We start from the raw sequence: 26196 nt of genomic DNA, 5'->3' as shown, positions 1-26196 counted from the left end.
ATTTGGTGCAATGCACTTATTGTGTACATACATGTTTTTACATTGTACTTGTATTTTTAAAAATACCTATATGTAGTTACATCTGTAATTAATTTCTGTAATTACATTTATAATTACACTGTTGACCCATCCCTTACACCTTAACCCACCCTTAAACCTACCCAAACCACCTAATCTGTCCCTAACATCACCCATATCCCACCTCAATAGAAGCAAAAGTGTTTTGCAATACAATATGACCACAATAAGTACATGGTACTTATTTTTTGATGCAAGTACATAGTAGTTAAGGCCACCTAATATAAAGTGTGACCGAAATAAGTTAAGAAATTTCTTAAGATAAATTCCACGAAGAACATTCTTACGAACTTCGTGTAATTGATCTTAAGAAATTTCTTAACTTATTTCTTAAGATCAATTACACGAAGTTCGTAAGAATGTTCTTAAGTGCAATTCTTGAAAAATTCTTAATAAGTTCTCAAATGTGACCCTGGACCACAAAACCAGTCTTAAGTGTCAGTTTTTCGAAATTGAGATTTATACATAATCTGAAAGCTGAATAAATAAGCTTTTCATTGATGTATGGTTTGTTATGATAGGACAATATTTGGCCGAGATACAACTATTTGAAAATCTGGAATCTGATGGAGCAAAAAAATCTAAATATTGAGAAAATCGCCTTTAAAGTTTCTTTAAAGTCACAGACTTCAGGACCTGGTCATGTCGCCAGCGATAGCGACCCTCTCCAAGGGCTGACGGGCAGCTACTGAGAATGTGCTCCAGGGTCCCTCTCCCGAAACAGCGAGGACAAGTTGGAATGTCACTCTTGCCCCAGACATACAGGTTGCTGGTCCTCACCTCCTCTACGCCTGCACGGACCTCCTGCAGGACCAGATGGCGCCTTGCCGCATGCCTCGGCGTACCGAGGCTGCGGGATGAATCCTAGCCCTGCTCGCCCCCCCTGCCACCATTCCCACAAGCACTCTGTGTCTCAATCGGCACTCCGCCATCTCCAGCCCCTCTTCCACTCTCCACTTCCTGCCCGTCCGCACTTCAATGCCCGCTGACACCACTCTGGAGTCTCTGGAGCCTTGGTAAACCAGTGCCTCTATTATACGAGAGACCTTGAACTCCTCCTCCAGACTGCTGAAGGGAAGATGGCCAACAAAGGCCAAAGAATATGGGGCAAGATGCAATGCTGGTATAACCATGCCTTGAACCTGCCAGGTAGGCCACATTTGTCCACTGCCGACAACCAAGCTTCGAGCCTCTTGGTGGTTGTTTGGACTGACTCTGTATATCGAATACTACAGTCAAAAACCTTGCCTAGGCTAGTAACAGGTTTCTCAGTGATAGATGGTATTAATACGCCATCCACTGTGAGGCAAAACTTATATCCACCACTTTCCCTCTCTTCAGGACCATTGACCTAGATTTTGTCAGTTTAAAGCTCATTCTAGCCTAAGAAATTAGCTTTACCAGGCCCTGAAGGATCCATCTGCACCCAGGCACTGGATGTAGTGGTGACTGTCAGATCGCCCATGAAGGCTCTAATGGGGCTGCCGGGTTCCAGACTTAGACAGGGGGCCTCTGCACTCCACCTCAGCGGCCTTCACCAACATATTCATGGCGAGGGCGAAAAGGATCACAGAGACTGTACAGCCAGTTATGATCCCTTTCTCAAGGCCAGTTCAATGTTATACTCCCTGATGTAACTCTCAGCCTGAAGTTTCCATAGTAATCCGGGATGAGCTTCTTGATTTTACAGGGGATATGGTGTTGGTCTAGGGTGGTCTTCACCAGCTCATGGGGCATCAACCCATATGCATTGACAAGGTCCAACCAAAGCACTGCTAAGTCTCCATTGCCCTCTCGTGACTCCCTGATCAATTGTGTGACCACTCCCATATGTTCCAGACACCCTGGCACTCCAGGAATACCACCCTTCTGTACTGATGTATCAATGTAATTGTTCTTCAGTAGGAAGTCTGTTATCCATCTGGCTAGGATGTTAAAGAAGATCTTACACTCCACGCTTAGGAGTGAGATAGATCGAAACTGCTCCAGCTTAGCTGAATTTTCCTCCTTGGGGATCCAGACTCCCTCTACCTGCTTCCACTGTTCTGCGATGGTCCCTCTACGCCAAACCACTCTGAGTAACTTCCAAAGGATTCGGCGCAGCCCTGGGCAGCACTTGTACACCTTATAGGGTACTTGACTGGGCCCTGGAGTAGAACTGGCTCTGGCTGCTGTCACCACCTCCTGAACTTCCTTCCAGGTGGGTTCTGAGATGTTAAACTGCACTATGGGTTCTGGTGCATCTAGGAGAGCTGTCTGCGGTCCTAGCTCTTGCTCTCTGTCTGGATTGCTCAGGGTGTCGTGCAGGATGTGATCTACCTCTTCCTTAGAGCAGTCCAGATGCCGGCTGCACTTCTCCCCTAATAGCCACTTCGTAAAGCCAAAGGGGTTGGCTAAAAAGGATGTTTGCCTCCTAGCTCTCTCAATCCTGCGTCTCCTGTGCCATTCAGCCCTTCGCAGGGTTATGAGCTTCTTCCTGATGGTATATCGAAGTTCAGCGAGAGGTGGCTTTTCCTCTTCAGCTGCTGCCTTGAACTGCTTCGTCAACATCCGCAGCTCTTTCCAAAATTGCTGTATCTTATCTGCCCTGCAATTCTTGGTGTAGGTAGGCTTTCTGGACTTTGGCTCCCTGACACCAAAACTCTCGGTCGCAAAGCTTGTGATGATGGAAGTCAGGTTCTGGAGTCATCCTTCTATGCCTCCCTTAGCTGTTGCACTGATGATTCTAGATGTATCCTCATCAAACTGTTGCCACAGCTTATGCTGCTTTGCTGGAGGCCACTTAATTTGGTGTTGCTGGGCTACTCTGCTTGGAGTTGGACTGCTGGGCACTTGGAGGCTCAGGGCTCTGTGGGATACTTCCGGGTCGGGGTACTTCCGGACCAGGCTCCTCCTGCGTCTCACCAGGCATTGATCCTGTGCATTGTGCTACCATCTCCTTTACCAAACATTTCATCCGGGCCTGATGGATTTTTAGGCCCCTCTCGTTCTTACAGACCTTGCCGCAGATGCAACTGCTTTTCATAGTCGATAATCCATTTTCCGAGGTTGTCATCGTTAGTTCCATCCTGATGGAGTGCTCATCCTCCCTCCCTCTCGGGCATCCCTGGGGGTATTTCTCAGTGGCTTGATCTGTAGCTTGCTTGGGTGCTTCCTTACGGAAGTTGCAGGTTGGGCTGCTACCCCTTCCTGCCCCTGGGGCCGTCTCTCCGGGCTGTCACTGTCTCTCCAGTTGTCACCAAACTGTACTTGGTTGTCACCCAGCCTTTTCCTGGGAGTCACTGGGTAGACGCACTGGGACACAATCATCAGTGATGTTTCCTGAGATCATTGGGTGTTTCGGGTCTTTCAACATCAGACACCCTCCCTTAGGCGACCCAGCTGGGGTTGATCAGGCCCCAACTTGTGTACCAGCAGCGCTAACCCACTCCTCGGACATTTTCATCCAAATCCACCTCAAGGCTCTTTTTGCGGCTTCTGTGGTAGACTTAATAGCTCTCCTCTTTACAGCTCCTGTGATACCGAGCAGGGTGAAGCTCTTGCACAAGGAATGGGCAGCGAAGCCTCTGCACCACACCTCAGTGGGTTCACAGCGAGCCCTCCAACCCCTCCTCTGTGAGCTCCTGATACTTAAGCCGATTACGCTCATTGGCCTCTTCAATATGGTCCTCCTAAGGGCCTGTAAGTTCCAGCAAGAGAACCTGCTTAGATGAAGCAGATGTCAGCACCACATCTGGTCTTAAACGGGTCGATGTTAAAAAATCTGGGAACTTGAGCTGCTTACCCAAGTCAACCCGCAGTTCCCAGTCTGGTGCTGATAAGAGAAAGCTGGCTGCTGATGTTATCTGCGATCGTGGTTGCTGTCCAGCCTTTACAAAAGCAGTTCTCCTCTGGCTGCGGACATATTTACTATTGGCCACTGCGCTGGAAATGGCCTCTGCCACAGACTTCAGGACCTGGTCATGTCACCAGCGATAGCGACCCTCTCTAGGGGCTGACGGACAGCTACTCAGAATGTGCTCCAGGGTCCCTCTCCCGGGACACTGAGGACAAGTTGGAACGTCACTCTTGCCCCAGACATACAGGTTAACCGGGCTGGGGAGCACATCATAGACAGCTTGAATCAAGAAACTTAATGTGCTGTGGCTGTGCCTTCCAGATGTCATTCCAGGTCAGTTTCTTCTCCAGTGCTCCTTCCATTAAATAACATTCACAAACATCATTAATGTTGTAAAAATATATTGTTCACTCACTGTATGTTGATGTTAGATAATAACATGAAGTCATGTTAATGAATGGTTTTATTGTAAAGTCTATACAGGAGATAAAATTTGACTGTACTTTCATTTAATCCAATTTAATCCTGTGTACATATTTAATTTTAAAGGGGTTTTAAAACCTGCTAGTTATCCAGCCAAGAATAACAACTAACTAGCTAAAAACAGTAAGCCAGACATAAACACTGTTAACCATTTGTACATTCTCTAACATGCATATTTTAGATTCACAATTCCTCTAAAAGCCTCTGGTGTGTAAAAATAGTAAATACCATCATGTCCTCATGGTTTTTTACCCTAATAAAAGTTATAGGCGCATTAAATAGTTAATAACGAAACTTCATTCTAATGCTCATTATATTAGTGTTAGCCGTGCTTATGCTAACGATTAACTCGCTAATAAAGGCGATGTTTATTTCAATCCGACATTCAAATTAAAATATGGAATAATATTCATAACAAAAGATCTAAATATTAAATATTACATTGAAACTTACCTGCTTGAACTCTTTCATTTGCTCCGGGTGTCGGTCTTTAAAGTGTTTTGTTAGTTTGATGTGTTTCCTCCTTTTGATGTCACCCTGTCTCAGTGCTTTTATGAAGAGAGCACATCTGCGCACCTTTCGGATAGCGTAGCAAGAGCCGGGTTGACCTGGTTCTCGGTACCACTGGTACTTAAAAAAACCTGGTACTGTGACATTTTCATTTTTTTAGTACCGACTTGGTACCAAAGTACCGGGTCTTTTGACAACAAAACAAACAAAAGTTTTCCAAGATGAGATTTTCATTTCACCATGTCCCTTCCACAATGAATAGCTTATTATTCTTTTATGTTTGTTAAACTTAACATATATCATTGCAAACGTTACTCTGTCCTCTAAAAATTTACCTATTTTATGATATTGTGCCATGCAAGGTCTTTTCATAAACTAGAGAAATGTGCGAGCATGTCAGTGGGGTACAGTTGGGGGACACAGTGTATCAACTGTACCCGGATTGGTGTCCTATTGCTTCACATGCTGTTTAGTTGTACAGTGCTATGATAATAGGATAAAAGTCACATTTACACATATGCTACGCAAATTCTGTTAAAAAATGATATTTTTGATATTTCAACTGTCTATTATTAATGGACATATTTTCTAACATGAAAAGGATTACATAGCATTTTAAGAAATATACAAGGTAGTAAAGTGGGTACAGTTGAGACACCCTTCATAGGTTGCTATGTACTGTATACAGTAACAGTTCAATCATAGAAAATAAAATGCATACAGAGGCTATGTGTGTTTGTGTAATGGTATTACCTACATTGTGGGGACCAAATGTCCCCACAAGTATAGTAATACCAGTAAATTCTAACCTTATGGGAATACTTTTTTATGTCCCCATGATGAAACAAGCTAAAAGTCAGTTTAGGTGTAGGGTTATACAATATACAGGTACGTATATCGTTATTTTTACTGTTATGTTTACATTTGTACTGTTATATATTTTCGAGTGTTAAATATTTGATCCTATTTTGTTTAACTGAATCTGAATTAAATAAAGCAAATAAATAAAATTATTTTTAAACTGTAATTATTTAAAACTGTAATTTTGTAATTTATTACATTTGCAGTAAATGGTTAACCAGGTTTAGAGCATTAAGAATGGTTGTCTCAACTGTACCATGCTACTGTTTCAACTGTACACCATATATGGGTACAGTTGAGACAAAAATGCACCTCATGTTTATGAGCTAATTGTGGAAAATATAAACTACTTATGGCTATTATCAATTTATGATATTTTAGTACACAAGCAAAAGAAATATCATGTTAAAAATCACTTCATTTCAGCATCTAGTTTTTGTGTAGCGATGAAAAAATCTGAAAGTGTCTCTACTGTACTCAGTCTACCCTAAGTCATAAACAGAATGAGCCAGCAGTTTTCTGTCGGGGATTTGTCGCGCAGCACTGCGCCTCATCCAGTTTAGACACTGATTATAATAAGTTCTATTGTATTTTGTTGCGTAGCACCGCGCCACTCGCCTCCAGTGTAGACACGATGTAAATTAATGTTGCTTTCTGATGCTGCGTTTGAATTTTCATTCCACATTATTTGAAATTAGTGCAGGCCAAACATTTTTCTCTTGCGGGCCGCCTATTGAGGAACCCTGGTTTAAATTGACTTACCTGTTTTTTCTGCTCATAAAATATTATGAAAAACTCATTTTTTTTCTGTGTTCCCAGTTCTCTACAACCATGTGCAATTCTTCCTTTATAATCAACAATTCAATCTCATTTATCAGTGGAGATGTAAGTTGGTTCTGCATGTGTCAGGAACATTTTGGCCTTTCTGTTTTTATTTTCACTTCAGTACTGTGCTTCATTGTGGGAACGCCGATGCATTGCTGGTCTCTCTGGCTGTTTCTCCGCGGGAACTTTAAACCAAACATGGTGTATCCACTGAACATCACTATACTGGAGCTGATTTTTTGCATCCAGTGCATTGGAGATTTCATCGATTTCAAATATTCAACAACACTGAGCTACAACTTATCTACCTTTCTCATTGGTCTCAGCTGGACTTTCAGACCTCTTATCCAGATGTGCATGTGTATTGAACAATATCTGGCAGTAATTCATCCAGTAACATTCCTGAGATTTAAGGCCATTCAGTACAGGACTGCATTGGCAGCAGCAGCTTGGCTGATTGCAGTTGGCAACAGCTCAAGGCTCGTTTCCATCAGGATGGACTTTTTTCGAGATCATGTATACTTTTTTGTTTTTTGCATTGCAGTGATAACAACCTCTTTTTGCTCTGTCTCTGTTCTTTGCGCCCTGGAGAGCCCAGGACCGGGTGATCGAAATAACGTAGAAATGACAGAGAAAGACAGACACAATAAAACCGACAGGGGCAGAGCTATTGAGAACCAGCAAAAAAGGAAGGCCTTCGGAATCATCTCTCATATTTTAGCGTCTATCCTGGTTTGTTATTTGCCTCTGGTAGTAGCTTATTTCATGTGCATTGCTGATATAGTCAGTAAACGCGTATTTGTATGTGAAGTTGTCCCACCTATTCTCTCCATCACTATAATTACTGTACTAATTTCACCACTATTCAGGATGTATAGTGAAGGCCATCTAAAACACATCATGTGCTTTTCAAAGCTTAGGGGACATTTACACGACACCATTTTCAACTAAAAATGGAAAACTTTTCATGTGTTTTGGACATTCATTTAGACAAGAACAGCGTCTTGGATGGCTGAAAGTGCAAACAAGTTTTTGAAAATGATACCATTATCTTCTCTGTGTAAACTACAAAAATTGGTGAAAATTGCGCATACATTTTGTCTATATATGTGCACAGGCACATAGTGTCTTCGTGACACTGTCAACTACTGACCTAGCATGCAAAATACAGCATTTTTAGTTGTTTTCACAGATCTGTGTAAACAGGGATCATTTTGACAATGTTGTCGTCTGTATGCAAAAGGACCATAATTGTAGGGAGTAAGAGGGTAGTGGTGGTGTTGTGTAAATTTACCCTTAGAAGACAGCTGAAAGGAAACTGAAAATCTAATCGAGGTTTAAGGATTATTTCATTTTAGATTTCTTAAAATGGATGTGACAGAGTGTAATAGTGTAATATCTCTCTGTGTGTACTCAACTCGTACTTACATCTTTTTGACATTAGTATGTGTCGTTTGTGCATTTTAATAAAATAACTACTTTTGTTAAAAGATGTTACCCTTGTTCGTTTGCATTGGAAAATTATGTGTAATTACTATGCATTTGATTAATTAAAACAAATGGAAAATATAACAAAATCCATACAGAGGCTTGAATTTAGATTTTGTTTGAACGGTTTTAATGAAAGCAACCAACAAATGTCAATAAAAATGTAAGTCAATAGCTGAAATGAATGGCACATTTTACTATCAGCATTGTATATATATTTTTCCCCCTTTGAATCAGTGAGGCTGCTTTGCAAATCTTACCATTTTATTATGTAGAGACCTTATGACATGTTGCTTTTAGATGTTCACCTGGCGAAACACCTGGCGAAAACATGCAAAACTCTATTGCTAATGAAAGTTGGTGTTCAAACATGCCTGTCTACAAAACATTCTAAAAAGGTCCGAATTTTCTATTCAAATACTGCATCAATTTGTTTGGACCATTTCATATACTGTTGAAACTATCACTCATAAACACACATTATGACATGAGCTAAAACAGTAGGAGCAGTCCTCAAACACAATATGAATGGATACAGGAGCATTTATAGTTTCTGATAAACATGAAACATGATGGATGAGGTACTTTCTGTTGCTTCTGTAATCCTTATTTTCATTTTAAAAGTAAAATTCATGCCATTTGTCACAGAGAGAGAGCGATTAGTGATTTAAAAAAAAAAAACAGGTTTCTAAATGAAAATAAATGCAACCAAATTTAATTTATTAAATTAGGAAAACTGAACTAATTCAAGTCTCAATGTTAACAGAAGAACTAGAGGACATGTGAAGGAGTTGGCCGGGAGTTGCCAGGGGCAGATTTAAAAATATACTTTCACTTTTCAGCATACAGACTATCACTTACCTAAAGGAGTACTTACCCTTTTACTATTACCTGCCTTCCACTCCAAGGGCCTCATTTACAAAATGTTGCGCAGAAACCATCCTAAATTTGAGCTTACGATCATCTCTCAAATATGCGTACGTGTGATTCATAGAATGAACGTACGAACAGAAAACGCGTGTATGCCTCTCTTTATAGATGTGAAATCTATGAATCTCAAATGATCTTGACCTTGCATGCAACTGGATGGTTTCAGTTCTCTGCCTTGTAAACGACTCAATTAATTATTTCATTAAATTATTAATAATTAAAACCAGTTCCATTCCAGTTATCATCGGTATACTTCTATGGACTCCTGTCTTGTGTTTCTCCTCCTTGTTCACCTGTTTGTGAGTTTCTGTGCAGACTGTACATGTTACCTTACTGCATTGACTCTCTCTTTAAAATAGAGGCTTAGGATAAACTGTTATGCGTGTTGGCTAAGGAGGCGCACGACGAGGGAGTATTCCAAACAAAAGTCTTTTAATAATAATCCACAGAAGAATTCCAGGAGCAAGGAGTAGCAAAACACAATGGGTGGGAGGAGCCCGGAGCAGGAGAAGCCAGGTAGTAATCCAGAGGCCAGCCAGGATGGCAGCCCACGGTGGAGTCGACGGTGGGAGGAGCCATGGTGGAGAAGGGGCTGCCGACACCAGGGGGCCGACTGACGGAGACTGAGCTGCTGGAGGTGGAGACCCAGGTGGAACGGGGCAGACGGAGAGCCGGGGCGGAACTGAGGATCCGGAGGGCCAAGGCGGAGCTGAAGGCTCAGACGACTGAGGCGGAGGCGGGGATCCGGAAGACCGCGGTGGAGCCGGTGCGACTGAGGATGCAGGTGGAGCCGGAGGGAAGGAGGAGCCTGACAGAACCTGAGGGATGGAGTGACGAGGCAAAGCCAGAGGAGTGGAGTCCCGAGGTGGCGGATGGTCGACGACTGACCAAGGCGGAGCCAGAGGGACAAGGGAGCCCGGTGGAACCAGAGGGATGACGGGCAACGGTGGAGACGAGGGAGCTAGGAGCCGAGGTGGAGCCGATGGGTCGGAGGACCGAGATGTAGTCGAGGGCTCGGAGTGGAGACAGGGGATCCACATGTCTGGGCAGAACTGGATAATGGAAGTTCCGTGGCGGCGGAGCAGAGCGCATGGCAGGCACGAGGAGAAAAAACTCGTGCCCCGGTCGAAGACAGAAACCAGCCCCAGCACATGAGCCGATCACACGAAGAGCACGGAGCACCAACACACGACACTAAAACAAGTCTGCACCCTAAAAAAAACCCTTCAATAAACTCACCCTCCGGGCATTTATTGACTTCCCCCTGTCGTGTGATTCTTCACCTCGTTACTATATATATATATATATATATATATATTCCTGTGAAACACGAGTCACAATAAAAGAGTTTAAAGACTTGTAGAAGCAAGATAAAATGGCATGGCTGCTTCAGCAATTGTGTTTCTCTTACATTTGCTTTTGTAGGACTATTGGTTAGGTTTAGGGTAAGGTTTAGTGTAGGTGGTACGTAGTTTACAAAGGTGATAGATCTTTAACTTTTTCCAAATAGTCAAATAGTTAATAAACAAGCATTGTAATAAAACATCGCCAGATTCACGTTCATCTGTTTGGGAGAAAAGTGAATGCTTTCAGCACCACTCAATGGACATTTCACTTCGAAAGTGTAGGAAAACATGCAAGAAGCAACGTAATATAATTTAGTAGAAATGTCGTCACAGGGACTTTTTCCTGGGTTAGCTACAAATATCTGTAAACGTTCTCTTTCAAAGAGGGAAAAGATACATTATGTGTAAATTATTAGTTTAAACTCAAGAAAGCCACCATATTTTTCTCAGTAAATGTTAAAGCAATGAATCCTGCTGAGACAATGAGAGTGTCATGATCCAAACATTGTGTGTGTCTTTTCCAGTCCTGGGTGTTTGTAATTGATCTCTCAACATACAAACCATGAGTATTTAACGACACTGTGGAACAAGACCCTGGAGCAGGTCCAACACAAATGCATCTGAGCCCATTTCCTCTATACACACAATACTGTTCTGAATTTTACAAAATAACACACTGCATGTTCAGGTAAAGCACTATACGCAGTATATCTGTTAGTAGAGTTTTGCCAAGGGCAATAAGTCATTCTCCATTTGAGGAGAGGATATGGTGCGTATGAGAACTGGGCAGCTCAAATCTGGCTTCCTTTTGGTCTTTAGAGTCAGTCCATAAGGAAATACAAGAAACCAAAGCCTTCAATTGGGCCTCAGAATTATTATGTCAGCTTTTATATCAGCCCAAGAGAAAAATCCACAAGCTTTTATTTTACACTGATGAAAATACCAAACTGAAGCTATACAAAACTCACTTATAAAGATATAGCATTGTTACAGTTCTAAAATAAAGAATTTAATTTAGAATTTTGTGCCCAGATATATTGTTTGACCAAGCCCTTGCAACAAAACTGGCTTTTGTACAATTTTGCAAAATGGAATTCCAAGCAACAAACAGACAAATGGAATGACTGAAACATTCCAGTGCTGTTATGAAAAATATCAGCATTCTTGGAATGTCACATGTGCAATCAAATTAGGGCATAGTGCTAACTGTTGAATTATACAAAAAGACTATAAAGGCTTTAAAATATGATGTCTTTGTCATGTATTTTAGCCAAACAAATTGTAAATTCACTTTATTTTTTCATACCTTTGCTAGGATTTTTTCTAACTTACTGCAATTTTCTGCACATTGAATAGAGCAAAGACTAATGAGAGAGCCCATAAAGCAGACCACAAATTGAGAAGGCAATAAAGTAAAATGACCTTATTTTCATAAAGTCACGTGGACTGTTATTTCTCAGCGCTCCTGAACAGATGTGGAAACAAGCATGGGTTACATGTGCTGCACATAATAAAGCCCTTTGCCATGCATATGAACTGTAATATCATCAGCCATGTCAGGCTGCCCCACTTTACCAGTAAACCCTCCGTCCCTTACATGCATATTTGCATGCGTGGGGGGATGCAGGGAGTTAAACACTGAAAAAGGGAGGAAAACCATCAAAGAGAAAGACGCTGCTACTTCAGACCTACACTGACACTTAGTGGTGAAGTCTGTGAGCGTTAGCATTTACTCAGTGTTTTCTAAATTACATTTGTGCCTGTAAGAAAAGTAACAAATCAGAGAAATAAAGTTAGTCAGGACAAACTTTGATCTTGGCTGGACAAAGCCTTGTCTGAAACTTTAAAATGTGTTTTAAAGTTTGTTAAAATAGATCCAGTAAGAAAAAGTGAAAGCTAACCATCTAGGCACTGATAACATGATTTCACATTTTGCCTGCATTGTTTTAACATGTTATTAAAATAGTTTAGCATGTTGCTAGCATGTTTTGACATGTTACTAGTTATTGTTAACATGTTTTAGCATATTGATAGAATGTTAGTATTTGACTAATGAAATTTAGCATGTTGCTAGCATGTTTTAGCATTTTGTTGTTTGTGTGCTAAAATATTTTAACATTAGCATGTTTTTACAAGTTGTTAACATGTTTCTAGCATGTTTTAGCACAGTGTTAACATTTTTTAACATTTTGCTAGCATGTTGTGAGCATGTCACATTGCAAGCATGATTTAACATGTTTCTAACACATTTGACCATGTTTTAACATGTTCAGTTCATTTTACATGTTGCCAGCAGGTTTTAATACACTGTAAGCATTATTTAGCATGTTTCCAACATGTTTTACCCGTTGCTAATTGTTTTTAATATGTTGCAAACATGATTGAACATGTTTCTAACATGTGTTAAGACATTGTAAGCAAGATTTAACATGTTGCTAGCATGTTTTAACATGTTGTTAGCATTATTGATTCTAACATGCTTCTTAAATTGTAACACATTGCAAGCATAATTTAACATTTTCAACATGTTTTAGCCTGTGGCTAGCATGTTTTAACATACCACTAACATCTTTTTTTAGCACATTGCTAACATGCTTTAGCACTATGTAAGCATGTTTTAGCACAGCATGATGCTAGCATGCTTTGGCACACTGCTAACATGTCCAAAGTTAGTTACTATGCTTTGGTAGTGATGCGACTGTTTCAAATTTGGTCTGTGGAGAAGCAGCAGTAGCTTAAATAGTAGATGCTGGTTTTGTTGACCTTTTGTTTAGAAATGAATATATGTCAGCAGTTTGCTTATATTTTAACCATATAATTTTATAAAAAACATTTCAGACAAAGTTGATGTTTAAATGAACCAATAACTCTTGAGCTATGAAAGAGCATACTCTGAGCAATAAATCCTCTCTGGGTGTGCGTGTCATGAGAAACAAAACAGTGGAGAGATCTCCTCTTTCCATAAGTGCACTTATTGCAGATACTTTTCTTCACCTTTTAACCTTGTGATGTCATCGCTCATGCATGTTGTCAGCACTGCCTTTCTGAGGTCCAGGTCAGGACACCTTCCTACTGATTCAGAGTGAAGGAGAGTAAAAGTGTTTAAGCCACCACTGATGAGATAATTCAGTCTGAGAGGCTGATTTTCAAGAGCAATGTGCTTAAATTAGTTTTATAAAGAGCAGAACTTTATTTCCAGTGTGTCAGTTACCTACAAAGCTTTTAAGAAAGAGTGCTGTGATACATAACAGCTTTAATAGCTGTGTATTTTATTAGCTGTTACTTCCTGAAGTCTGGCTTCTCCTGATCCTTAAGTTTTCAGACTTGCAGAGTTGCCTTTTCATATGAATGTTTTAGCAGTACAGATACCGCCAGAGAATCTCCTCAATTTTGGATTACCAAAATGAAAAAAAAAAAATGAAAAAAGTTATGGGAGATTTAATGCAGTTCACTTGACTGTGCGTATTTTGACTACTTCTCTCTCCCCTTCTCTTCAAATTTAGGGTTGTTAATGGATTGCAGGACTTCCTGAATCGTCGTCTCTCATTCTAACACAGGCCAGATGTGGATGAGTATTCCCTGATTTTCACTGAAGTCTTCAGCAAACTGTTTCAGACTGTTCATAATGTTCTCTAAATTTTGCACACTGATGACTGTGTACCGTAGATATGTTTTATAGTCAATCAATGAACAGAATTCTGCTATTTTCAGCTTTTTCAAAAACCTTCAGATGGTGATAATTTTATTTTACAGACAAAAAAAAAAAAAAAGAGAGAAAATACTTTGGTTTGTGATATCATAAATACATAATGATTTTCGTATGAAATTTCTGTGCCTTAGTTACTTCAGCAATGACTTCAATCGCTGCAAAAATGCATGAACTTTCATGTCAAGGAAATCTAGTCTTCGTTATGAGAATGACTGGAAACAACTGCAAGTTTTCCATTTGTACAGAAGTGGTCTTTAATGCTAGAGTGGGAATTTGTTCAATGCCATAATATTCCTGTTACATTCAGCAAAAGCATCTGTTGCAAAATGATTCCTAATAGCAAAAAGTAAAGTCATAGACAATCTAAAACAGATCTTTCATTGTTTTATTTAATTTAGACGGCTATTTTAGGATGCTGTGTACTTTTTATTTATGTCTGTCAATTAAATGTATGTTTGGTTTTCCACAGTCTCATCTTCTTCTTCCTGGACAACAAAAACATAGAGGACAGAATGTTTGGAACTAGAAAAGCCTTCGGTCATTAGTCTGAAATCAAGTGGAGGATGCAGAATGAAAGAGGTTGTTGAAGGTTGTTATTCCATTTGGGTTAGACATCTATTGGCTGCATTTTTGTGAATTCTAGTCACTGGAGACCAAAGTAACTCAGGACTAATGAAGGAAGAGAGAAATGTATAATAGCAATGTCAAAAGGTGTGAAAACCTTTTAGATATTCTGAAAAAAAAAGGAAATTGTCAGATCACTGTGACATATAATAGCACTTGTCAACAAGTCACATTGTACTTTTGAATTTGAAGATCAAGGTAAATTGTACTTCATGCAACATGCAAGTATCTTCTGTTGCTTCCGAAGGGCAGTACTAAATGAAAAAAAAAAAAAAAAGATATTTCAACAAAATAAGAAACATTTGGACATCTTCATCCTGTTCAAAAGTTTTCAACCAAAACTGTCATAGATCATCCCGGTAAACACACACTGTATTAAGAACCAAGGGTTCCCAAACTTTTGAAGGGGGTTATCTTAATTTCAGCCATTTTTTTTTTTTTTTTTTTGTCATGTGGACTATATGTAAACATCTTTTATGTAAAATATCTTACTCAGGACAGTACTAAATAAAAAATAACATGCATTGTGTTTGATCTCTCTTATTTTGTTAAAATTATTCACATTTTCACAGATTCTGCAAGGGGTTCCCAAACTTTTGCATGCCACTGGAGCATAATTCATCCCACACTGTTTGTGCTACAAATACAAAGTTTTATACTTACCTCTAACCTCAGGACATATGCAAGAACAAGAAAACTGAATGTGGAAAAGTGTAAACACCTTTTGCTTTTCATTTAAAAAGCCAGCCATGTGTCGTGCTTTGCTTAGGTTTATATAAAGCAGCAAATGTTTGTCCTAATAGTTTTTCCTGAAAAATGGCATTTTAGTTATTAAAAAGTTTGAAAAACTGAGTCACAGCTTTGGCTGATGTACAGAACACGTGTGAACAGACTTTAACCTGTTCTGAGAAATTTCCTTCAGCAGCTCATAAAGTGGATGATTCAGAGGAGACATGGGCACTGCTGACTCGACACTTCTCGCCATTGTTGTGGCTGAAAGCTGACGACATGTGACTCGCCCGTTAACAAATGGAAAATAAAGACTGTGGGCTATATCTGGAAAGTGTTTGGGAAGCTCAGAGCCCAGGGCTGCCTGTGGTCTGCAGGTATGCGCTACAGATCTCATGGCAGCACGTTTACTCATGCAGGAGTGTTTCATAGGCTTGAAAACAGCTGTTAGCGCACGGGCATTCCTGGACAGTTACGTAACCTAGCACAGAAGCGTGTATTACTCCACTTAAAGTTAATTGGGTGAGTGAGGTGGGCCTATTTGAGTCCACTTCATACTGAATAATTGCTTTAAAATGAATTAGACACATTTGTTTTGCAGCTGTAACTGAGCAATGGAGACCAAAATGGACATATAACAAGTAAGCACACATACAAACATCAAATCAACATGTAGAATATCTACCATACTTTTTGTATTTATCACATTAACTAGAAACATGTTCCATTATTGTTCTACAACTGCAATATTTCACAATACATTTTAAAATCTAACAAACTTTTTGCTTGAAAGTTTTGCTTCTGCAGTAATACATTCCTTACGGACATGGAACAATAATTTATGGATTCACTCTTAAATGGAGAATCAAAATGTTGCTGAAATTTACAATAAAACATACTGCATGTTTTGAAACTCAAAACTAACTCCCAAGTTTAAAATATGATTTTTTTTCTTTTCTACACTTCTGAAATGCCCGGATTTGAAATCAGGAGAATCAATCACAATTTCCCCTCGACAAGCCCCTTAACATGCTTTGTTGCCTTCTAAACAACTCATGTCCATCCATCAATTACAAGAATGATACTGCTGTTGGATAAAGATGTTGAGCATCAAACTCAGAAGTTGTCCTGTCAGTGGATAGGTATAAAAACTGCACCTCTAAAACTTAGCCTTCAGAAGATCTGAGCAATAGAAATGCATGACTGCAATTTATTTTTAATGACGTGACTGAGGACTGTTTTGTGAATTATTCTAAAAATGTTGCTTTTTTATTGAAAGAAATGACAGTGCCAAGCATTTTGTCATCAGAAGGCAAAACAGGTGTTTTGTAATAAACCTAAAACCAGTGTTTAACACTATTAAGAACCAAACGTAGGGGAGCACGGGGCACAGCTGTAACACACATGGTTTAAATATTTACACACATGCTAGCATAAACAAATTTACGGTATTTGCTGGTTGCCATATCAACACTTTATAGAGAAAAAAGTGCACCAAAATTTAAAAAAATAATTTGAAGATATCATGTCACCCTTGGGCATCATTTTGGGGAGTATCACGACGCATTCGCACGCTTTTCCTGCATGTAAACAACACATGCACGTGATGCTGCTGACGCAGAACATGCACGCGCTATGTCTTGTTTATATTCAGGGTAGAGCATGCGCATTTGTCGTGGTACTCCCCAGAATGGTGTCCTAGGGTGATACGGAGGAGAAGGATTGTTGAATAAAGTTGTTATTTTAGTTTTCTTTGCATACAAAAAGTGTTCTCATAGCTTCATAAAATTATGGTTGAACCACCGATGTCACATGGACAATTTTAACAATGTCCTTACTACTTTTCTGAACCTTGATTGTGGTAGTATCCTTGCTTTATCCTTGTTTTATACTTACCTCTAACCTCAGGACATATGCAAGAACAAGAAAACTGAATGTGGAAAAGTGTAAACACCTTTTGCTTTTCATTTAAAAAGCCAGCCATGTGTCGTGCTTTGCTTAGGTTTATATAAAGCAGCAAATGTTTGTCCTAATAGTTTTTCCTGAAAAATGGCATTTTAGTTATTAAAAAGTTTGAAAAACTGAGTCACAGCTTTGGCTGATGTACAGAACACGTGTGAACAGACTTTAACCTGTTCTGAGAAATTTCCTTCAGCAGCTCATAAAGTGGATGATTCAGAGGAGACATGGGCACTGCTGACTCGACACTTCTCGCCATTGTTGTGGCTGAAAGCTGACGACATGTGACTCGCCCGTTAACAAATGGAAAATAAAGACTGTGGGCTATATCTGGAAAGTGTTTGGGAAGCTCAGAGCCCAGGGCTGCCTGTGGTCTGCAGGTATGCGCTACAGATCTCATGGCAGCACGTTTACTCATGCAGGAGTGTTTCATAGGCTTGAAAACAGCTGTTAGCGCACGGGCATTCCTGGACAGTTACGTAACCTAGCACAGAAGCGTGTATTACTCCACTTAAAGTTAATTGGGTGAGTGAGGTGGGCCTATTTGAGTCCACTTCATACTGAATAATTGCTTTAAAATGAATTAGACACATTTGTTTTGCAGCTGTAACTGAGCAATGGAGACCAAAATGGACATATAACAAGTAAGCACACACATACAAACATCAAATCAACATGTAGAATATCTACCATACTTTTTGTATTTATCACATTAACTAGAAACATGTTCCATTATTGTTCTACAACTGCAATATTTCACAATACATTTTAAAATCTAACAAACTTTTTGCTTGAAAGTTTTGCTTCTGCAGTAATACATTCCTTACGGACATGGAACAATAATTTATGGGATTCACTCTTAAATGGAGAATCAAAATGTTGCTGAAATTTACAATAAAACATACTGCATGTTTTGAAACTCAAAACTAACTCCCAAGTTTAAAATATGATTTTTTTTCTTTTCTACACTTCTGAAATGCCCGGATTTGAAATCAGGAGAATCAATCACAATTTCCCCTCGACAAGCCCCTTAACATGCTTTGTTGCCTTCTAAACAACTCATGTCCATCCATCAATTACAAGAATGATACTGCTGTTGGATAAAGATGTTGAGCATCAAACTCAGAAGTTGTCCTGTCAGTGGATAGGTATAAAAAACTGCACCTCTAAAACTTAGCCTTCGTAAAGATCTGAGCAATAGAAATGCATGACTGCAATTTATTTTTAATGACGTGACTGAGGACTGTTTTGTGAATTATTCTAAAAATGTTGCTTTTTTATTGAAAGAAATGACAGTGCCAAGCATTTTGTCATCAGAAGGCAAAACAGGTGTTTTGTAATAAACCTAAAACCAGTGTTTAACACTATTAAGAACCAAACGTAGGGGAGCACGGGGCACAGCTGTAACACACATGGTTTAAATATTTACACACATGCTAGCATAAACAAATTTACGGTATTTGCTGGTTGCCATATCAACACTTTATAGAGAAAAAAGTGCACCAAAATTTAAAAAAATAATTTGAAGATATCATGTCACCCTTGGGCATCATTTTGGGGAGTATCACGACGCATTCGCACGCTTTTCCTGCATGTAAACAACACATGCACGTGATGCTGCTGACGCAGAACATGCACGCGCTATGTCTTGTTTATATTCAGGGTAGAGCATGCGCATTTGTCGTGGTACTCCCCAGAATGGTGTCCTGTATATATACATATAGAGGGTCAGAGAGCTCTCGGATTTCATAAAAAATTTCTTAATTTGCGTTCTGAAGATGAATGAAGGTCTTACGGGTTTGGAACGACATGAGGGTGAGTAATTAATTATATAATTTTTATTTTTGAGTGAACTATCCCTTTAAGTGGCTATATATGGAAAGTTATTTAAATTGGGTGTGCACAAAACAGCAGATAAACGACTTGTGTGCATACTTTCACATGTCATTCTCAATAGCTATGGTTCCATCCATCTATTTTTATGTACATTTTGGATATCGCATAAAAAAAAACATTGGATGGAAATGCCAAAATGTGCATAAATTCAAAAAATGTGCATAAAAAACTTATGCACTCAACTAAGTAGGATACATTTCTTATCCGGTAAGAAAACACTTTTACCAAATAAATTCCTTAATGCGCATCAAAAAAGACATGTGACACTGCGATGTGACCACACATAAAATTGGACCAACCAACAGACCGATCTCTTTGCACAGCATCTGAAATGCTAGTTTTGTCATTCTAAAATACTTGAGCAAAGTCTCATCAAAGTGCTTTGTTATAATTAACTCCAAGAACTGCGTTCTAATAAGATAACATGACCGCGTTTTGTTTGCGTGCTCTGAAGCTCGTAATTTATTTTATACTCAAATTATTATATACAGTGCCTTCTCCTACTGCAGCAAATTTAGTTTTTCTTTGTGATGTTTAGCAGGAAGTTAATCAGGAAGTGACGATTTTGTTCTCCTCAACTCCCTGGATGGAAATGGTGCTTTATTCACAAATGTTTTATGCAATATTCCAATTTTGCACGTACTGTAAGTTTAAAACGTAACTTTGGAAGGAAGCATAGCTATTGAAATATGCATCAATACAATGAATTGCTTTCAACACAGCACATAAACACAAAAAATGTTGCCATCATTTTTATTTGACCATATCAATCAAAATCAGTCAAATCACTGTAGCACTTGTTTGCAGTTAGCAACAGATGTCAGTTTAGAAAATAACATCCAGCACCTGGCAATTTTACATTTTGGTGGATAATTCACGTGAATATAATTTTTAAGTTTTCTTACAATCTGCTTTATGCCCCACCGATGGTTAGGTTTAGGGTGGGCCTTCATGCTTGTTTATTTCCAAAAATCGTATAATTTCAGATGATTCACGTTATACAAATTCATAATAAATAGCCACCCCGTAAAATAGCTATCCCATTGCGATCATTTGCATCATCATGTGCAGTTGATCAGAATATACAGGGTCAGTTCAGATATACAGTTTTAAAAATTAATGTTGTATATAACGTAGAACTTAACTAGTTAACATAATATCAGGTGCCTTTTATTTTAAAGAAATATAGCACAAACACTATTCGAGCACAGCATTTCACATAACAAAATTTGTTAGATTTTAAATAAACAAAGGAGATACAGTGTTGAGAAAATTGAGACAAAATGTATTTGGACATTTTCTAGTTGTTAACTTTGCGGTCACTCTGCTAGGACACCTTGAGAGGAAATGAATTCATACAACCACTAAAAATCACTGTGAAATTAGTATTATTGAATATTGACTCAGAAAAGTGAAGTTGCTTGTGAGAAAAGCATAATTTGTTTGGTGTCATTTCTGATGTTTTATAATCTAATATAATGATATTCATATATATAATGTATTGGTATTCATCAGTAAGCACTTTTTGTGAAGTACTTTCTTTATTTGACCCTCTAACTCTAGCACTTCTAATTCTATTTTATCTATATGTCTTCTTTTTATTTAAAAAAAAACCCACACACTTGACCCTCTATCAACTGCATATTTATTATCTAACTGCTTGCTTTTCTTGAAAAAAACTAATGGCAGCTTTCTTTTTCTATATTCTATCTACTCGTTTTCTTAAAAAAAATAAATAAAAACTTGCTACGTTAGGCTAACTGAGACTCGTCATCAGTGTTGGGCAGTAACTAGTTATTTTCATAGTTTTCATGACTCGCACATACATGTGATGTCCCCGGTGCAGCAGACAAGCTTGGAATATGGAAAAGCTTACATTCAGCAGATAGAAATATAGCTATATATTGATTTTGCCAGGGAAAAAAAGATCTGTTGTGTCAGTTGTGGCTTTACTTTACTCTGGCATTACATCCCTCTGATCAGCATGTGGTGCATTATATTAATATAATTAAAAATATTTTGGGAAAATTAAACAGTTTCTTACAAACTCATGTGATTTGATAAAATACAAAACTAAATTTAATCACATATGGGTAACGGAAAAAATTACTTCAAGCTACACATGACAATTAATGAGATTACACTTCTACTTGAATGCCACTATCAGTCACTATTGAGTGTTTGTAATAACTTCTGACTGCGATCCGATGTGGATTTTGGTCAAATGATGAGGCAGAAATATGTTTTTAGTAACATTCTAGAAGAATTATGTGGAAGATACACAGTTACAACTTCTGTGGGGCGTGAAGGAAAAGTAATGTAACTAGTAGTGTAACTAATTACTGTTGCCAGAAAGTAATAAGTAAAGTAACAATATTACTTTTGAAAGGAGTAACTAGTAATGAGTAATATATTACATTCTTTGAGTAACTAGCCCAACACTGCTCGTCATAGCACTTGCATATTGTTGCTCTTTTGTTGGTTTTGATTGCTTCTATTGTCCTCATTTTTTAATTCGCTTTGGATAAAAGCATCTGCTAAATCACTAAATGTAAATGTACTTTTTCGGCCATTGTATCAGTGTTACTTCATGTCATCCAAAATCTACTATTTTGTAGTACAAAAATGAGAACTGGTTTGTTACAGACAGCCTGTTGCTCGTTCCTGTGGACTAATTACCAAATCGACTATCTTTCCATGACTCAGTTCTCATCATCTCTCCACTCAGTCCCAGCACATCTGTGAAGGCTTGTGCTGAAGAGATCTGTCTCGTGGTTGATAACTCTAAGACTCCTGCGGTTGGTGGGATGTATCACTGATGTATCATCAGATGATTTAGCAATGGGTAAGACAACGTGACAAACATGACACCTGCTCGAGTCTGATTTTTATCATTGATATACTATTTTAGTTTTTTGTATTATATTTAATACATTTTTATTTTTATATTTTCCATTTTTATTTTCATTTTAGTTACACTTTTAGTAATTCTGTTGTGCTGCCATTTTTATTACTTAAAAAAAATATATATCTATATAGTTACTCATTTTTACTTCAGTTTCATTTATTTTAGTAATTAAAGGAAAATGAGAAATAATGCCTTGGCATGTAGCAAAAATAAAATGCTTGATCCATCTTTTTTCCTTCTCGACCATTATAGGCAATGTAAAACACTGCACTGAAATTAGACGAATTTGATGAAAAATGCTCCCCCTGCTAAGGTCACAGAGGAAAATAAGGAAAAGTTCCAAGCACATGCTAAACCCTGTGCACACTTGAGGAATCACACACAGTCTCTTGTTTTCTGTTGTGTTGATGCATACACCACACACAACTAATCACAAACCGAGCGACTCAATTACACAATCATCTCCTCCCAGTCTGCAGCTATGATCCTGAAATTCCATTCTTGCACAAACAACATGAAGGAGGGGCTTTATTTGCACAGATAGCTGCCAGTTTGATGGTTTGTTTTTGTTTTGTCACTGCCTCACCCTCCTTTCACTGTCTTTCATCTCAGTTTTATTGGTTGTTGTTCATTGGCTGTTCTCTACTTGTCGGAGACGATGTACACGCCTGACTACGGTGAGTCGACACTGTGAGCAGGATACAATCTAGGGCGTTCTGTTACAGACTCAAAACATAAAAGGACATGAGCTTCTGTTTTGCAGTGTGCTCCAGACTTAAGAATTGCTCTTTGTTATATGTCATTCACAACTCCAAGCAACCATAAGTTGTGACTCATTCGGCATAGAGGGTTTTTGTTTGTTGAGGGTTGCACTCTTATGCTTCTCATGTGTGGATCACATGTTTAATGCCAGCCATTAAAAGGAAATTCCATTATATTTTAAGCAAAAGTCTTCAGATCCTGGTATGTGGTACTCCTCTGCAGAGATAAAAGAGAGAGAAAATAAGAACGTGAGGAAGAGAGAGAGGGGGAGAGGAAGAGGTCAAGAGTGATGATGGGACATGGCACATTGTCAGAAAACTGAGCCATCTTTCAAATCTGTTATCTCTGTTGCATTCATAATATTTAAGGGTTGATTGCCAGTTGAACAGGACTGTCATCAATGGCTAATGATGGTTTTAAAGTGTTAATTCACAAACATTTTTGTAGATTTGACCTTACCTCAAGATCCAGAAAATGAGCCAGCTGAACGTTTACCCTTTTCTGATCAAATGGTACCAAATTAGCATCTATATTGACAACATGTTTACATGGCAGATTCATGTTGACTATTTATATGCTAAACCCCAACAAAAGTCCTATTAAGATGGGACTAGTTTTACAGGAGGTTGTTAGAGAAATTTGTGTTTCACAGACGTACTTTGCGATTTTAATTCCGTCCAAATCTGCCATGTCTGTGTTTTTTCTCACACAACCTGTGTAATAATTCCAGGGCAAATTAACTACTGTTTTTCGGCAAACTCAGTGATCCTGTAAGAAAACTAATCCCATCCGAATGTAAACGTCTGTGATTGCTGACAATATTTTTCTCACAACATGTTTCCTTGTGTGTTTTGGCCAATGTGAACTACCGTAGATGCTCTTACTGATGACTTACTACGCATTTTTGATGTTTGCCTCCCAGCAAAGAAATTGTAAAAATAATAATAATAAAATCAAGCACCATATCATGTAAACTGTTAAGACAGGCTACTGTAATACTGTTACTGCTACTGTTTTACTACAAATAAATAAAAAAATATAAAATAATTAAAGTAAAGTTACCACAAATGAACCATGGTTTTGCTACACTAGCCATAGCTTAACCATGACATTTGTAGTAAACATGTGGCCACAGAGATGTTAGTCCCATCCGAATTGGTACATGAAAATCACAGATGTGGGGTGACAAGAATCGAAACTCAAATGTAGTTTAGAAAACTTGCCCCGTCCGAATAGGGCTAAAAACTGTACTTCTTGAGGAGACTCAGACTGTATGGTGACAATAAAAAAAAATGATGACTGTGTTTTATCAGACTGTTCTGGAGAGTCTAATCAGTACGGGATCCAAGTTTTGTATGGTAAACTCTCTATACAATTAAAACACTTTTTTACATTGTCCAGACTGCCATGAAAACTGCAGTGTAGTGGTTATACAGTATTATAGCCTCATATTGTGTTCAAAGTCTCAATTTCAGTTTAAAGTTATGCCAAGTTAGAATTAAAAAAAAAAAAAAATCACTAATTATTGAGTTTGACAAGACCAAAATAAGTGCAAGCACAATGAAATCCACATCAAGGCACGACTTATGAAAGCAAGTAATGTGAGATTGCACAAGTAAAGGTCTTTGCACACGTTAAAAAACAAATACAACCTCACGTTGTGTCAATCACATTTACACACTGCCTCCAAAACTTTTGTCTATCATAAAAAGTTTGTTTTTTTCCGCATCCATAGAGCAAGCATTTTGATAGGAAAGGATGATGAATACGAAAAAAAAAAAAATGCATACCTTGCATACTCAGTGTGCATGGACCTTAATTGTATGAGTTGTATAAGTAGCAGCTACAACAAAACTGCTCTCACACTGACAGCAGTTACATTGCTGCAGATCAGTTTGTAATAGGCGGTCTTGCGGTATCCATCTGTATTCAGCCACATTACAAAATCAATAATGTCTGGAGAATTATGTCGCTGCCAGTGGGAACCTCCTGGAAGTCATGTCAAATGTCACTGTTCCCCAAGAATAAACCACATTTCTTATGAACTCACATTTGATTAGCATGCATCATGATATGGCTCTCATCTTCATCTTTGACTGCAACACATCGCTCTAAGAAATGATTTCTAAATGTTCCTTGGCAACCGTGTAACACAAGAACAGCTGGAATTATCACCGCATCCCGTTTAGGGTAATTCAAATCGAAATCATTGAAATTTCCAGTTAAATGATTATCACAGCTCCCGTTTGGAGGACCGCAGCTGTCTCCTCCTCAAACTCCCACACTCTTATTTTATTGAACACAGATGCTGATCTGACCATTCGCTGCATCTCATGTGACTCATGGTTTGAAAATGGCTGCACAGAGACTGTGTGGTAAATGATGGCCTTGTCTTTAATTCTTTCTGAAAGTCTGTTCTTAGACCACAAAGAGATTTACTGCATATGGATCAAAAACACGTATTGTGTCTGAGATATGTTCCGGTCTAGTGTGTTGGGAGACTCAAGAGACATCAGAGACGGACAATAGAGCCGTCATGTCTTGTTGGGATGGTAATTAAGTGCAGATCAGCACTGGCGGCACTGGACTGTCAGAGATCATTTCTGAACAAAATTCTGTCATCGTTTACTTGGCCCTAATGTCAGTGCAACTATTGTTCTTCTGTGGAACAGAAAATAAGTTTTGAAAAATGTCTGAGCTACTCTGTTCTCCGTACAATAACAGGAGTCACAAAAATATGTTCCAAAAATGTTTTGCTAACATTCCCGTTAAATTTATTGGTTACACTTTATTTTAAAATATAATATAAAATATAACATATATATATATAAGAGGTCATTGTGCTATTAAAAAAATATTCTGTAAATTTCAGAACTCAAAAGTTTGTCATTAGTCTAAAAACAGTTTATTTTGAAGGCAGTCTGCCAAAATGACAGCTTGTGGAATGTTCTACTCTATAATGTAATAATGTGGCTAAACTTCTCCATAGAAGAAGATCAACTTGCTTCTACATCTGCTTCTACATCACTGCCTGTTCAACCCTGCCCATCGATTCTACATCACTGCCTGTTTAGCCCCGCCCATCGATTCTACATCACTGCCTGTTCAACCCTGCCCATTGATTCTACATCACTGCCTGTTCAACCCTGCCCATTGATTCTACATCACTGCCTGTTCAACCCTGCCCATCGATTTTACATCACTGCCTCCTGTTTAGCCCCGCACATTGATTCTACATCACTGCCTGTTT

The 26196-nt window shown here is 38.6% G+C and overlaps 1 pseudogene; it reads right to left on the bottom strand.

The window, feature by feature from the left end:
• Nucleotides 1–863: 863 nt before the first annotated feature.
• On the bottom strand, nucleotides 864–3133 carry LOC131522838 (uncharacterized; annotated as a pseudogene).
• Nucleotides 3134–26196: the final 23063 nt, after the last annotated feature.

The sequence above is a fragment of the Onychostoma macrolepis genome, chromosome 17 (assembly GCF_012432095.1).
Source record: "Onychostoma macrolepis isolate SWU-2019 chromosome 17, ASM1243209v1, whole genome shotgun sequence".
In the NCBI taxonomy this organism is placed as follows: Eukaryota; Metazoa; Chordata; class Actinopteri; order Cypriniformes; family Cyprinidae; genus Onychostoma; species Onychostoma macrolepis.
This window is presented reverse-complemented; position numbering and strand designations above follow the sequence as displayed.